The sequence below is a fragment of the Brassica napus genome, unplaced genomic scaffold (genome assembly GCF_020379485.1).
Source record: "Brassica napus cultivar Da-Ae unplaced genomic scaffold, Da-Ae ScsIHWf_3005;HRSCAF=3792, whole genome shotgun sequence".
NCBI classification, from domain to species: domain Eukaryota; kingdom Viridiplantae; phylum Streptophyta; class Magnoliopsida; order Brassicales; family Brassicaceae; genus Brassica; species Brassica napus.
The window spans coordinates 1-12,500 of record NW_026016253.1 but is presented as its reverse complement, the minus strand read 5'-3'; the positions used below and the strand labels follow the sequence as shown (position 1 = coordinate 12,500).

At 36.0% G+C, this 12,500-nt stretch overlaps 1 protein-coding gene, 5 non-coding genes and 2 pseudogenes across 6 annotated transcripts in view; 3 read left to right on the top strand and 5 right to left on the bottom strand.

The window, feature by feature from the left end:
• The window catches only part of LOC125602830 (photosystem II CP43 reaction center protein-like), a 4,052-nt gene extending 3,025 nt beyond the window's left edge, over positions 1-1,027 (bottom strand). The window contains 1 exon segment of the mRNA XM_048774236.1: positions 1-1,027. This exon segment is cut by the window's left edge and continues 1,501 nt beyond it. The gene's annotated coding sequence lies outside the window, so the exon portion shown is untranslated.
• Positions 703-774, bottom strand: TRNAT-GGU. The gene has a single exon. It is a non-coding gene; the product is annotated as a tRNA-Thr (tRNA).
• Positions 1,028-1,907: 880 nt separating the features above from the next.
• TRNAD-GUC lies at positions 1,908-1,981 on the top strand. Its single transcript has one exon. It is a non-coding gene; the product is annotated as a tRNA-Asp (tRNA).
• A 1,559-nt stretch (positions 1,982-3,540) lies between these two features.
• On the top strand, positions 3,541-6,789 carry LOC125602829 (annotated as a pseudogene).
• LOC125602828 lies at positions 5,957-12,391 on the bottom strand (annotated as a pseudogene).
• On the bottom strand, positions 6,817-6,909 carry TRNAS-UGA. Its single transcript has one exon. It is a non-coding gene; the product is annotated as a tRNA-Ser (tRNA).
• TRNAG-GCC lies at positions 7,941-8,011 on the top strand. The gene has a single exon. It is a non-coding gene; the product is annotated as a tRNA-Gly (tRNA).
• Positions 8,150-8,223, bottom strand: TRNAM-CAU. The gene has a single exon. It is a non-coding gene; the product is annotated as a tRNA-Met (tRNA).
• Positions 12,392-12,500: the final 109 nt, after the last annotated feature.

Below are 12,500 nucleotides of genomic sequence, written 5' to 3'. Positions count from 1 at the left end.
TCAATCCCATTACATTGTCATCTTGTAAGCATCAATATGGAAATATTTGATTGATATCTGAAGCCATTCTTTATGATTCGATTTTTTGATTCTTAATACAATTTGATTCTTATACAACTAGAATTTAGGCTCTTGTTATGTTCTGGAATCAAAACAAGATATTGAAATACCCTTTAGGTATTAAAAATTTGGAATAAGACTTTCTTTCTCTAGGCAGGAACGCAATATATTTCCTATGAAATATAGAAACAAGAAGATTAAATAAGAGATATCGACAGATTTCCGAATAAAAAAATATGAAATAAAACAAATCTACTGTTTCAATTTTATCTCTATCGAATTTGAATATCAGAATAGTGGATATAGTCATGATTCGACGGGTTAGGTCCACTTACTTTTTCTTTTGGATTTGTTGATTTCTAATCTATCGAAAAAGGGAAACAACGAATATCTATTTGGCGATTCAAAAGCCGACTTATTATTATTCATTGTATTATAATATAAAAATGTTCAATTTGATTTTCTAAATTACTCTCTCACTTTATTATTAGTTATTATTAAACTCTCTCACTTTATTATTAGTTATTATTAAAATGAAATTCATTAGAATGAAATTCAAAAAATTCGAAATTATAGACTTTCGAATGAAATTTTTCCTATATAGAAAGTTAAAGAAAGTAATAGAAAGTTAAAGAAAGTAAAAGCCCCTTATCGGATTTGAACCGATGACTTACGCCTTACCATGGCGTTACTCTACCACTGAGTTAAAAGGGCCGTCTTGATTTAATTCCTGACTGAGTCGATAGGTAAATCAAATATATATATATATTAAATATATATACAATAGACGCATAGTGGTTAGTAGCTCATTTCGCAACTAGAAGCGAGAATCGATAACTTAACTTATCAATCCATCGTCTAATTAGGGAAGAAAGATGGATTCTGTCTGACTTTCTTGGGTTAGTGTTAGATAGGGACACTACTATTTCTTAACAATGAGATGAGGCAATCTATTAAGTAAAGTAAAAAAAACGAAACTTAACCCTCTTTTTTATTTTTTTTCTGTCAGACCAATCACTTCTTTAAAAGATTTTATACTAGACTTTTTTTCGATTTTTTTTTTTTTTTCATATTTCCACTTCAAATATAAAAAGAAAATATATCGATTTTTTTTATAGAATTGTGATTAGAATATGAATATAAATGTAAAATAAAAAAATGATATAGAATGCTATAGAAAAAAATAAAAAATCTTATAAGCTAGTCATACCATTTGATTATATTGACAATTTTAAAAAACTGATCATACTATGATCATAGTATGATGGCGGTTGAGCAAGTATGCCCCCATCGTCTAGTGGTTCAGGACATCTCTCTTTCAAGGAGGCAGCGGGGATTCGACTTCCCCTGGGGGTAGGGTACTACGAAAGGAAGTTGATCATGGATTATCCATAAAGTTCGAATAGATTCTTCCTGGGTCGATGCCCGAGCGGTTAATGGGGACGGACTGTAAATTCGTTGGCAATATGTCTACGCTGGTTCAAATCCAGCTCGGCCCAATAATTCGCTGTCTACATAACCTTTTTTGTTTTGCATAATTGACAGAGAAGGGTAAGAAAAAAGTCAAATATCTGGGTATATTTCGACTTTACTTTTTTCTTTATTTCTTGTGGCTCGTTACTTTTTGTTTCCATAAAAAATTACAATAAAAAATAGATTATCAATCGATTTTAGAATAATGCAAGGATTACTAGTAATCGGCCTTGATATCACTTTAGTGATATCCATATAGATATCAATATATTACTTGTGATTTTCTTTGTTACAAAACACTAATTTGAATCTAAAATTGAAATGATTATGATGAAATCATAAGAAGGAATATGTAAGCTACCCGCTATTTCCATGGGATTGTAGTTCAATTGGTCAGAGCACCGCCCTGTCAAGGCGGAAGCTGCGGGTTCGAGCCCCGTCAGTCCCGGCGGATTCAATTAAAAAAAAGACATAAACTCCCTTTTTGTTTCTGGGCAAGGGGATCAAAATGGTTTCGGTTATCTTTTTGTTTTATTTTCTTTTTTCATCAAGCAAAAGAAAGGGGTATTTCTTTTGCACCATTTAAAGACATATGTAAATTAGTATATTATAATTATTGAGAGCATTCACCACTTCAAGAACGAGATACTGTATGGGGTTTCCTTTTTGTCAATTAATCTCCATTAACTCGTGTAGGAAAATAAAATAGGATAGCGTAGATACGTTGCCAAGAGTACCTATAGATACTTTTGTTCTAGACATATTCAACGAATTTACAGTCCGTCCCATTAATCGGGCATCGACCAAAGGAAGAATCTATTCGAACTTTAGGAAAGCCAGATAAACTTCCTCGTAGTACCTACCCCAGGGGAAGTCGAATCCCCGCTGCCTCCTTGAAAGAGAGATGTTGAACACTAGACGATTGGGGCATACTTGCTCAACCGCCATCATACTATGATCATAGTATGATCAGTTTTTTAAAATTGTCAATATAATCAAATGGTATGAACTAGTTATAATATTTTTATTTTTTTCTATAGCATTCTATTATGTTTTATTTTACATTATATTCATATTCTAATCAAATTCTATAAAAAAATCGATATATTTTTTTTATATTGAAGTGGAAATATGAAAAAAAAAAAAAAATCGAAAAAAAGTCTCTAGTATAAATCTTTTAAGAAGTGATTGGTCTGACAGAAAAAAAATAAAAAGAGGGTTAAGTTTCGTTTTTTTACTTATTTATAGATTGCCTCATCTCATTGTTAAGAAATAGTAGTGTCCCTATCTAACACTAACCAAGAAAGTCAGACAGAATCCATCTTTCTTCCCTAATTAGACGATGGATGATAAGTTAAGTTATCGATTCTCGCTTCTAGTTGCGAAATGAGCTACTAACCACTATGCGTCTATTGTATATATATTAATATATATATATTTGATTTACCTATCGACTCAGTCAGGAATTAAATCAAGACGGCCTTTTAACTCAGTGGTAGAGTAACGCCATGGTAAGGCGTAAGTCATCGGTTCAAACGATAAGGGGCTTTTACTTTCTTTACTTTCTATTACTTCTTAACTTTCTATATAGGAAAAATTTCATTCGAAAGTCTTAATTTCGAATTTTTGAATTTCATTCTAATGAATTTCATTTTAATAATAATAATAATAAAGTGAGAGAGTTTAATAATAACTAATAATAAAGTGAGAGAGTAATTTAGAAAATCAAATGAACATTTTTTATTATAATACAATGAATAAAATAAGTCGGCTTTTGAATCGCCAAATAGATATTCGTTGTTTCCCTTTTTCGATAGATTAGAAATCAACAAATCCAAAAGAAAAAGTAAGTGGACCTAACCCGTCGAATCATGACTATATCCACTATTCTGATATTCAAATTCGATAGAGATAAAATTGAAACAGTAGATTTGTTTTATTTCATATTTTTTTATTCGGAAATCTGTCGATCTCTTATTTAATCTTCTTGTTTCTATATTCATAGGAAATATATTGCGTTCCTGCCTAGAGAAAGAAAGTCTTATTCCAAATTTTTAATACCTAAAGGGTATTTCAATATCTTGTTTTGATTCCAGAACATAACAAGAGCCTAAATTCTAGTTGTATAAGAATCAAATGTATTAAGAATCAAAAAATCGAATCATAAAGAATGGCTTCAGATATCAATCAAATATTTCCATATTGATGCTTACAAGATGACAATGTAATGGGATTGAAGGTGTATGTGAGAAAGAAAAACTCTCATTTACAGTTTGCTATTATTTTATTTAAATATTGTATTGAATTAGATATAAATAATAAATTTTCCCTTTTTTACCGGCATGGACATGTAGATATCAAATAAAATAGAAAAAAAGATTTCTTTATCTGAGTAATGAGTCATCTGACAATTCATGATTTAGATTCAACTACTTATTAAAAACTAATAGCAAGGAAGAAACAATTTGAGTTGATGCGTTTACCTAAGTAAGGACCAATAAAATCAAATATTTTGATCTTCGAAACCAATTAAATGAAATTCTAAAGGTAAATTTTATGGGGCAGTGCGCGAGAAATCAAATCATAAATAAATGATAGAATTTTGAGCGTCCTGAACAAATATAACATTAAGATATATAAAGGTGTTCGGAAATGGTTGAAGTAGATGAATAGGAGGATCGCTATGACTATAGCCCTTGGTAAATTTACCAAAGACGAAAAAGATTTATTGATATTATGGATGACTGGTTACGGAGGGACCGCTTCGTTTTTGTAGGTTGGTCTGGTCTATTGCTCTTTCCTTGTGCCTATTTCGCTTTGGGGGGTTGGTTCACAGGTACAACCTTTGTAACTTCATGGTATACTCATGGATTGGCTAGTTCCTATTTAGAAGGTTGCAATTTTTTAACCGCTGCAGTTTCTACTCCTGCTAATAGTTTAGCGCATTCTTTGTTGTTACTGTGGGGTCCTGAAGCACAAGGAGATTTTACTCGTTGGTGTCAATTAGGCGGTCTGTGGGCTTTTGTTGCTCTCCACGGTGCTTTCGCATTAATAGGTTTTATGTTACGTCAATTTGAACTTGCTCGATCTGTTCAATTGCGACCTTATAATGCAATCGCATTCTCTGGTCCAATTGCTGTTTTTGTTTCTGTCTTTCTAATTTATCCACTAGGTCAATCTGGTTGGTTCTTTGCGCCTAGTTTTGGTGTAGCGGCTATATTTCGATTCATCCTCTTTTTCCAAGGGTTTCATAATTGGACATTGAACCCATTTCATATGATGGGAGTCGCTGGTGTACTGGGCGCGGCTCTGTTATGCGCTATTCATGGTGCTACTGTAGAAAATACTTTATTTGAAGATGGTGATGGTGCAAATACATTCCGTGCTTTTAACCCAACTCAAGCCGAAGAAACTTATTCAATGGTCACCGCTAACCGCTTTTGGTCACAAATCTTTGGGGTTGCTTTTTCCAATAAACGTTGGTTACATTTCTTTATGTTATTTGTACCAGTAACTGGTTTATGGATGAGTGCTCTTGGAGTAGTCGGTCTAGCTTTGAACCTACGTGCCTATGACTTCGTTTCCCAGGAAATCCGTGCAGCGGAAGATCCGGAATTTGAGACTTTCTATACTAAAAATATTCTTTTAAACGAAGGTATTCGCGCTTGGATGGCGGCTCAAGATCAGCCTCATGAAAACCTTATATTCCCTGAGGAGGTTCTACCACGTGGAAACGCTCTTTAATGGAACTTTAGCTTTAGCTGGTCGTGACCAAGAACCACTGGTTTCGCTTGGTGGGCCGGGAATGCCCGACTTATCAATTTATCTGGTAAACTATTGGGAGCTCATGTAGCCCATGCCGGATAATATATTCTGGGCCGGAGCAATGAACTTATTTGAAGTGGCTCATTTTGTACCTGAAAAGCCCATGTATGAACAAGGATTGATTTTACTTCCCCACCTAGCCACTTTAGGCTGGGGGGTAGGTCCTGGGGGAGAAGTTATAGACACCTTTCCATACTTTGTATCTGGAGTACTTCACTTAATTTCTTCTGCAGTTTTGGGCTTTGGCGGTATTTATCATGCACTTCTGGGACCCGAAACTCTTGAAGAATCTTTTCCATTTTTCGGTTATGTATGGAAAGATAGAAATAAAATGACCACCATTTTGGGTATTCACTTAATTTTGTTAGGTGTAGGTGCTTTTCTTCTAGTATTCAAGGCTCTCTATTTTGGGGGCGTATATGATACCTGGGCTCCAGGAGGGGGGGATGTAAGAAAAATTACAAACTTGACTCTTAGCCCAAGTGTTATATTTGGTTATTTACTAAAATCTCCCTTTGGGGGAGAAGGATGGATTGTTAGTGTGGACGATTTGGAAGATATAATTGGAGGGCATGTATGGTTAGGTTCCATTTGTATATTTGGTGGAATCTGGCATATCTTAACCAAACCTTTTGCATGGGCTCGCCGCGCACTTGTATGGTCTGGGGAGGCTTACTTGTCTTATAGTTTAGCTGCTTTATCTGTTTGTGGTTTCATTGCTTGTTGTTTTGTCTGGTTTAATAATACTGCTTACCCTAGTGAGTTTTACGGACCTACAGGGCCAGAAGCTTCTCAAGCTCAAGCATTTACTTTTCTAGTTAGAGACCAACGTCTTGGAGCTAACGTGGGGTCTGCTCAAGGACCTACAGGTTTAGGTAAATACTTAATGCGTTCCCCGACTGGAGAAGTTATTTTTGGAGGAGAAACAATGCGTTTTTGGGATCTGCGTGCTCCCTGGTTAGAAACTTTAAGGGGTCCTAATGGTTTGGACTTAAGTAGGTTGAAAAAAGACATACAACCTTGGCAAGAACGACGTTCTGCAGAATATATGACTCATGCTCCTTTAGGTTCCTTAAATTCTGTAGGGGGCGTAGCTACTGAGATCAATGCAGTCAATTACGTCTCTCCGAGAAGTTGGTTATCTACCTCTCATTTTGTTCTAGGATTCTTCCTATTCGTGGGTCATTTATGGCACGCGGGAAGAGCTCGGGCAGCGGCAGCAGGATTTGAAAAAGGAATTGATCGTGATTTTGAACCTGTTCTTTCTATGACTCCTCTTAACTAAAGTAGTAGTTAAAATAGGAAAGTAAAAATCGGGTCATATTAAAAAGTCTTCTTTCTTTCAATTCAATCTCGTTTTTTCTGGCTCGGCTGGATAGTATAGCCGAGCCATTCTCCTTTTTTATGATGCTAAGAAGTAAAAAAAGCCAATAAAGAAAAAAATATTCATCCAACAAAAGGAGAGAGAGGGATTCGAACCCTCGATAGTTATTTTTTATGAACTATACCGGTTTTCAAGACCGGAGCCATCAACCACTCGGCCATCTCTCCAAAAGATAATTTCTATTTTATCTTTTTTTTCGCCAAATAGAACATAGCTCGATGAGTTAATACGATCACTATGTAGAAAAGATATAGGGTGTGACTTTCTTTATAAGTCTATCAATTGGTCTATATAAATGAGATACATGATCCAGTCTACCCATTTGTGAAGTAAAAAAGAACCTTTAACTTCATGTCCGAATAGAATAAAAGTGGTAAAAAAGAAGTTGGAAATAAGGCATCTCGAATAAACGGATTCATGATAAAATCCCTTTATTTATTAAAATTTTTTTAGTGGGTAAGAGGATTAAATGGTGTATATTGTTAATAGCTTGGAGGATTAAAAAACATGACTATTGCTTTTCAATTGGCTGTTTTTGCATTAATTATTACTTCATCAATCTTACTGATTAGTGTACCCGTTGTATTTGCGTCTCCTGATGGGTGGTCGAGTAACAAAAATGTTGTATTTTCTGGTACATCTTTATGGATTGGATTAGTCTTCTTGGTGGGTATCCTTAATTCTCTTATCTCTTGAATTCATTCGTTGCAGATCAAAAAATGAGATGACCCCTCCCATTCCACGAATTACACATTCAAATTCAATATAAGTCCATAAAATGCAAATAAAGAAAACAAAAAAATTAGAGGGGGGGTCGAACTTCTGTAACTTGAGTGAAATATGAATCAAATATTAATAAATAGCAATTTACTAAATATAACTATGAAATAGTAATAACTAATTAAATAAAAAAAAACGAATCAAAAATTGATATCTGATATCAATATAGAATATAATATTTTATGGAAATAGAGAATAATATATTATTGAATATGGAATTCTATATATAGATATAGAATAATATATTATTAATATATAATAAATTATATATATTTATATATATTAATAGAATTGTTAATTGAACTTTTTTGTTTTTTGGTAGTAGAGTTTTATCAAATGACCCCAAACCAAAGAGTGTATCTCGTATAGCTTTGAACAAATATTATCCATAAATTTCTTATCAAGAAGGCAAAAAAATGCGGATATAGTCGAATGGTAAAATTTCTCTTTGCCAAGGAGAAGACGCGGGTTCGATTCCCGCTATCCGCCCAAATAGAAATGGATTCAAAAAGATCAAAGATTCGGTATAGTTGACCGGGAAATATAGTAATTTTTGCCTCGCGTCCCAAAAGATAAGTATTAATTATAGTTAATAGAATCAAACTTACATTTGTTGAAAAAAAAATGTTGCGGAGACAGGATTTGAACCCGTGACCTCAAGGTTATGAGCCTTGCGAGCTACCAAACTGCTCTACCCCGCGATGAAACAAAAAAACTTGGACTAAACTCTAATAAACAAAGACGAATTGAATGCGCCCCTATTCCATATCTGTACAAATAGAATAGCCTATTTAGACAGAATGGTAAAGGGGCCTCGTCGAGCATAGAAAAAATAGAAAAATTAAAGGATACTTAAATCTTTACCAGCTTGATCTTGTTGCCCCTGGCAATAAACATGCCTGAACCATTCCCGAAGGATGTGTCCAGATAGTCCAAAGTCTCGATAGTTAGCTCTCGGTCTTCCGGTCGAGAAGCAACGTCGATGAAGACGTGTAGGTGCACTATTACGCGGTGGGGATTGTAATTTTCCATGAATTTTCCACTTCTCACTTAGCGACGGAATCTCACTTATTTCCTTTTTTAAGGATCGACGAATCAAATGATATTTTTGTTCTAATTTTTGCCTCTTCTTCTCCCTATAAATCAAACTTTTCTTTGCCATAATGCTTAAGTTCCTCTTATTATCAATGATAATGATACAAATCGGATCCTAGATGTAGAAATAAATATAAGAGTGCATACCTATATTTTTATTATTTTAATAAAATTAATAAAAAAAAATATTATTGCGGATAGAATAATTAAATAATTAACCGAATTTGCCCGACGTGGAGGCAATCAAGAAAGCCGCATAAGTGAATATATAACCTACAGAAAAGTGAGCTAATCCAACCAATCTTGCTTGCACAATTGAAAGAGCTACTGGTTTATCTTCCATCGAATCAAATTTGCCAAAGGTGTACGTTCATGAGCCCATGCTAAAGTTTCAATCAATTCTGCCAATAACCACGCCAGGAAATTAAGAACATAAATCCAGTAGCCCAAACAAGATGCCCAAATAAGAACATCCATGCCCAGACTGATAAACTATTCATACCAAACGGGTTATATCCATTGATAAGTTGTGAAGAGTTTAACCATAGATAATCTCTTAACCATCCCATCAAATAAGTGGAAGATTCATTAAACTGTGAAACGTTACCTTGCCATAATGTGATGTGTTTCCAATGCCAATAAAAAGTAACCCATCCAATAGTATTTAACATCCAAAAAACTGCCAAATAAAATGCGTCCCAAGCCGAAATATCACAAGTACCACCTCGTCCCGGACCATCGCAAGGAAAACTATACCCGAAATCCTTTTTATCTGGCATTAACTTGGAACCACGTGCATCTAAAGCACCTTTTACTAAGATCAATGTAGTTGTATGTAAACCTAAAGCAATAGCATGATGAACCAAGAAATCTCCAGGACCTATTGTTAAGAATAATGAATTACTATTCTCATTAATAGCATTTAACCAGCCGGGCAACCATATGCTTCGACCCGCATTAAATGCTGGGCCATTTGTCGAAGATAAAAGTACATCAAATCCATATGAAGTTTTCCCATGAGCGGATTGTATCCATTGGGCAAATATGGGTTCGATCAAGATTGTTTTTCGGGAGTACCAAAAGCAAGCATGACGTCATTATGAACATAAAGTCCCAAAGTATGGAACCCTAGAAAGAGGCTGGCCCAACTTAAATGGGATATGATAGCTTCTTTATGGTCTAACATTCTTGCCAATACGTTATCCTCATTCTGTTCTGGATTGTAATCTCTAATAAAAAATATAGCTCCATGAGCAAAAGCTCCTGTCATGATGAATCCTGCAATGTATTGGTGATGGGTATATAACGCAGCTTGAGTCGTAAAATCTTGCGCTATGAACGCATAAGCAGGTAAAGAGTACATGTGTGAGCTACAAGGAAGTAATAACTCCTAAGGAGGCTAGAGCAAGGCCTAATTGAAAATGAATCGAATTATTGATTGTGTCATAAAGACCCTTATGCCCACGCCCCAACCGTCCTCCCGGAGGAATATGTGCTTCTAAAAGATCTTTTATACTGTGTCCGATTCCAAAGTTAGTTCTATACATATGACCCGCAATGAGGAAAAGAATTGCGATAGCTAGATGATGATGTGCCATATCGGTTAGCCATAAACTTTGCGTTTGTGGATGGAATCCCCAAGAAGGGTAGAATGGCAGTTCCTGATCCTTGGGAGGTACCAAATAAATGACTACTTGAATCGGGGTTTTGAGCATACAGATTCCACTGACCCGTAAAAAGTGGGCCTAACCTTGGGGATGCGGTAATACACTTAAGAAATTATTCCATCGAACATATCCCCCCTGGATGCAGGAATAGCGACATGTACTAAATGACCTGTCCAAGCAAGGAGCTTACCCCGAATAGTCCTGACAAATGATGATTCAGACGAGATTCAGCATTTTTGAACCATGAAACTCTTGGTTTCCATTTTGGTTGTAGGTGTAACCAACCCCCTATTAAGGATAGGGCAAGAAAGAAATAATAGAAAAAGAGCTCCAGTATAAAGATCTTCATTAGTACGTAAACCGATTGTATACCACCACTGATAAACACCAGAATAAGCTATATTCACCGGGCCAAGAGCACCTCCTCGAGTAAATGCTTCCACAGCCGGTTGACCAAAATGAGGATCCCAAATAGCATGAGCAATCGGTCTTACATGTAAAGGGTCTTGTATCCATGTCTCAAAATTTCCTTGCCAAGCTACATGAAACAAATTTCCGGAAGTCCACAGAAAATTATTGCTAATTGCCCGAAATGAGAAGCAAAATATTCTGATAAAGACGTTCTTCAGTAATATCATCATGACTCTCGAAGTCATGTGCGGTAGCAATACCAAACCAAATACGACGAGTAGTGGGGTCCTGAGCTAGGTAATGGGTTACTCCTACAGCACGTCCTTGTACAATGCTCAAGGCTCTAGGCTGAGTAGGAGGAGCAACTTTTAATTTATTATGAGCCCAAACAATGGATTCAATAAGTTCTTGCCAATAACCACGCCCGCTGAATAGAAACATTAAACTGAAAGCCCATACAAAATGAGCACCTAGGAAAAAAAGACCATATGCAGATAACGAAGAACCATAAGATTGAATTACCTGAGATGCTTGTGCCCATAAGAAATCGCGGAGCCACCCATTAATAGTAATGGAACTCTGTGCAAAGTTTCCTCCGGTAATATGAGTTACCACCCCTTGATCGCTTATACTACCCCAAACATCTGACTGCATTTTCCAACTGAAATGGAATATTACTACCGAAATAGAATTGTACATCCAGAATAGTCCTAAGAAGACATGATCCCAAGCAGATACTTGACACGTTCCTCCTCTTCCAGGCCCATCACAAGGGAAACGAAAACCAAGATTTGCTTTATCTGGTATTAACCGCGAGCTACGAGCAAATAAAACACCTTTCAACAGTATCAATACCGTCACATGAATTGTAAATGCATGAATATGATGTACCAAAAAGTCGGCCGTTCCTAATGGAATAGGTAGCAAAGCTACTTGCCACCCACTGCTACTAACTCACCGCCCCCCCAAGTCAAACTGGTGCTCGCTGTTTCACCAGGGGCTGTTACACCAGGTGCTAAAGCATGGGTATTTTGTATCCATTGAGCAAAGACTGGTTGTAATTGTATAGCAGTATCTGAAAACATATCTTGTGGACGCCCTAAAGCACTCATGGTATCATTATGAATATACAAACCAAAACTGTGGAAGCCTAGAAATATACATACCCAGTTGAGGTGTGATATGATTGCATCGCGATGCCTCAGGACACGATCTAATAAATCGTTGTATCGATTAGTTGGATCATAGTCTCTTACCATAAAAATGGCTGCATGCGCAGCAGCACCAACTATGAGAAATCCACCAATCCACATGTGATGTGTGAACAATGATAGTTGTGTAGCATAGTCAGTAGCTAGATATGGATAAGGGGGCATGGAATACATATGGTGAGCTACAACAATAGTTAAGAGCCTAACATAGCCAGGTTAAGAGATAATTGAGCATGCCATGATGTTGTTAGAATTTCATATAGACCTTTATGGCCTTGGCCTGTAAATGGACCTTTATGAGCCTCTAAAATATCTTTTAGACCATGACCAATACCCCAGTTGGTCCTATACATATGACCTGCTATTAGGAAAAGAATTGCGATAGCTAAATGATGATGTGCTGTATCGGTTAACCATAGACCCCCGGTCACTGGATCTAATCCAGCATGTAGGTTCAGATCAAGTGGTAGTATCAGGTCCCTTAGCTATTGTTCTTGAGAAATGACCGGGTTTTTAGCCCATTCCTCGAAAGAAGTTTTTATGGGATCCCTATCTACCAAAATTTTGACTTTGGTTCCGGCGAACGAATACTCA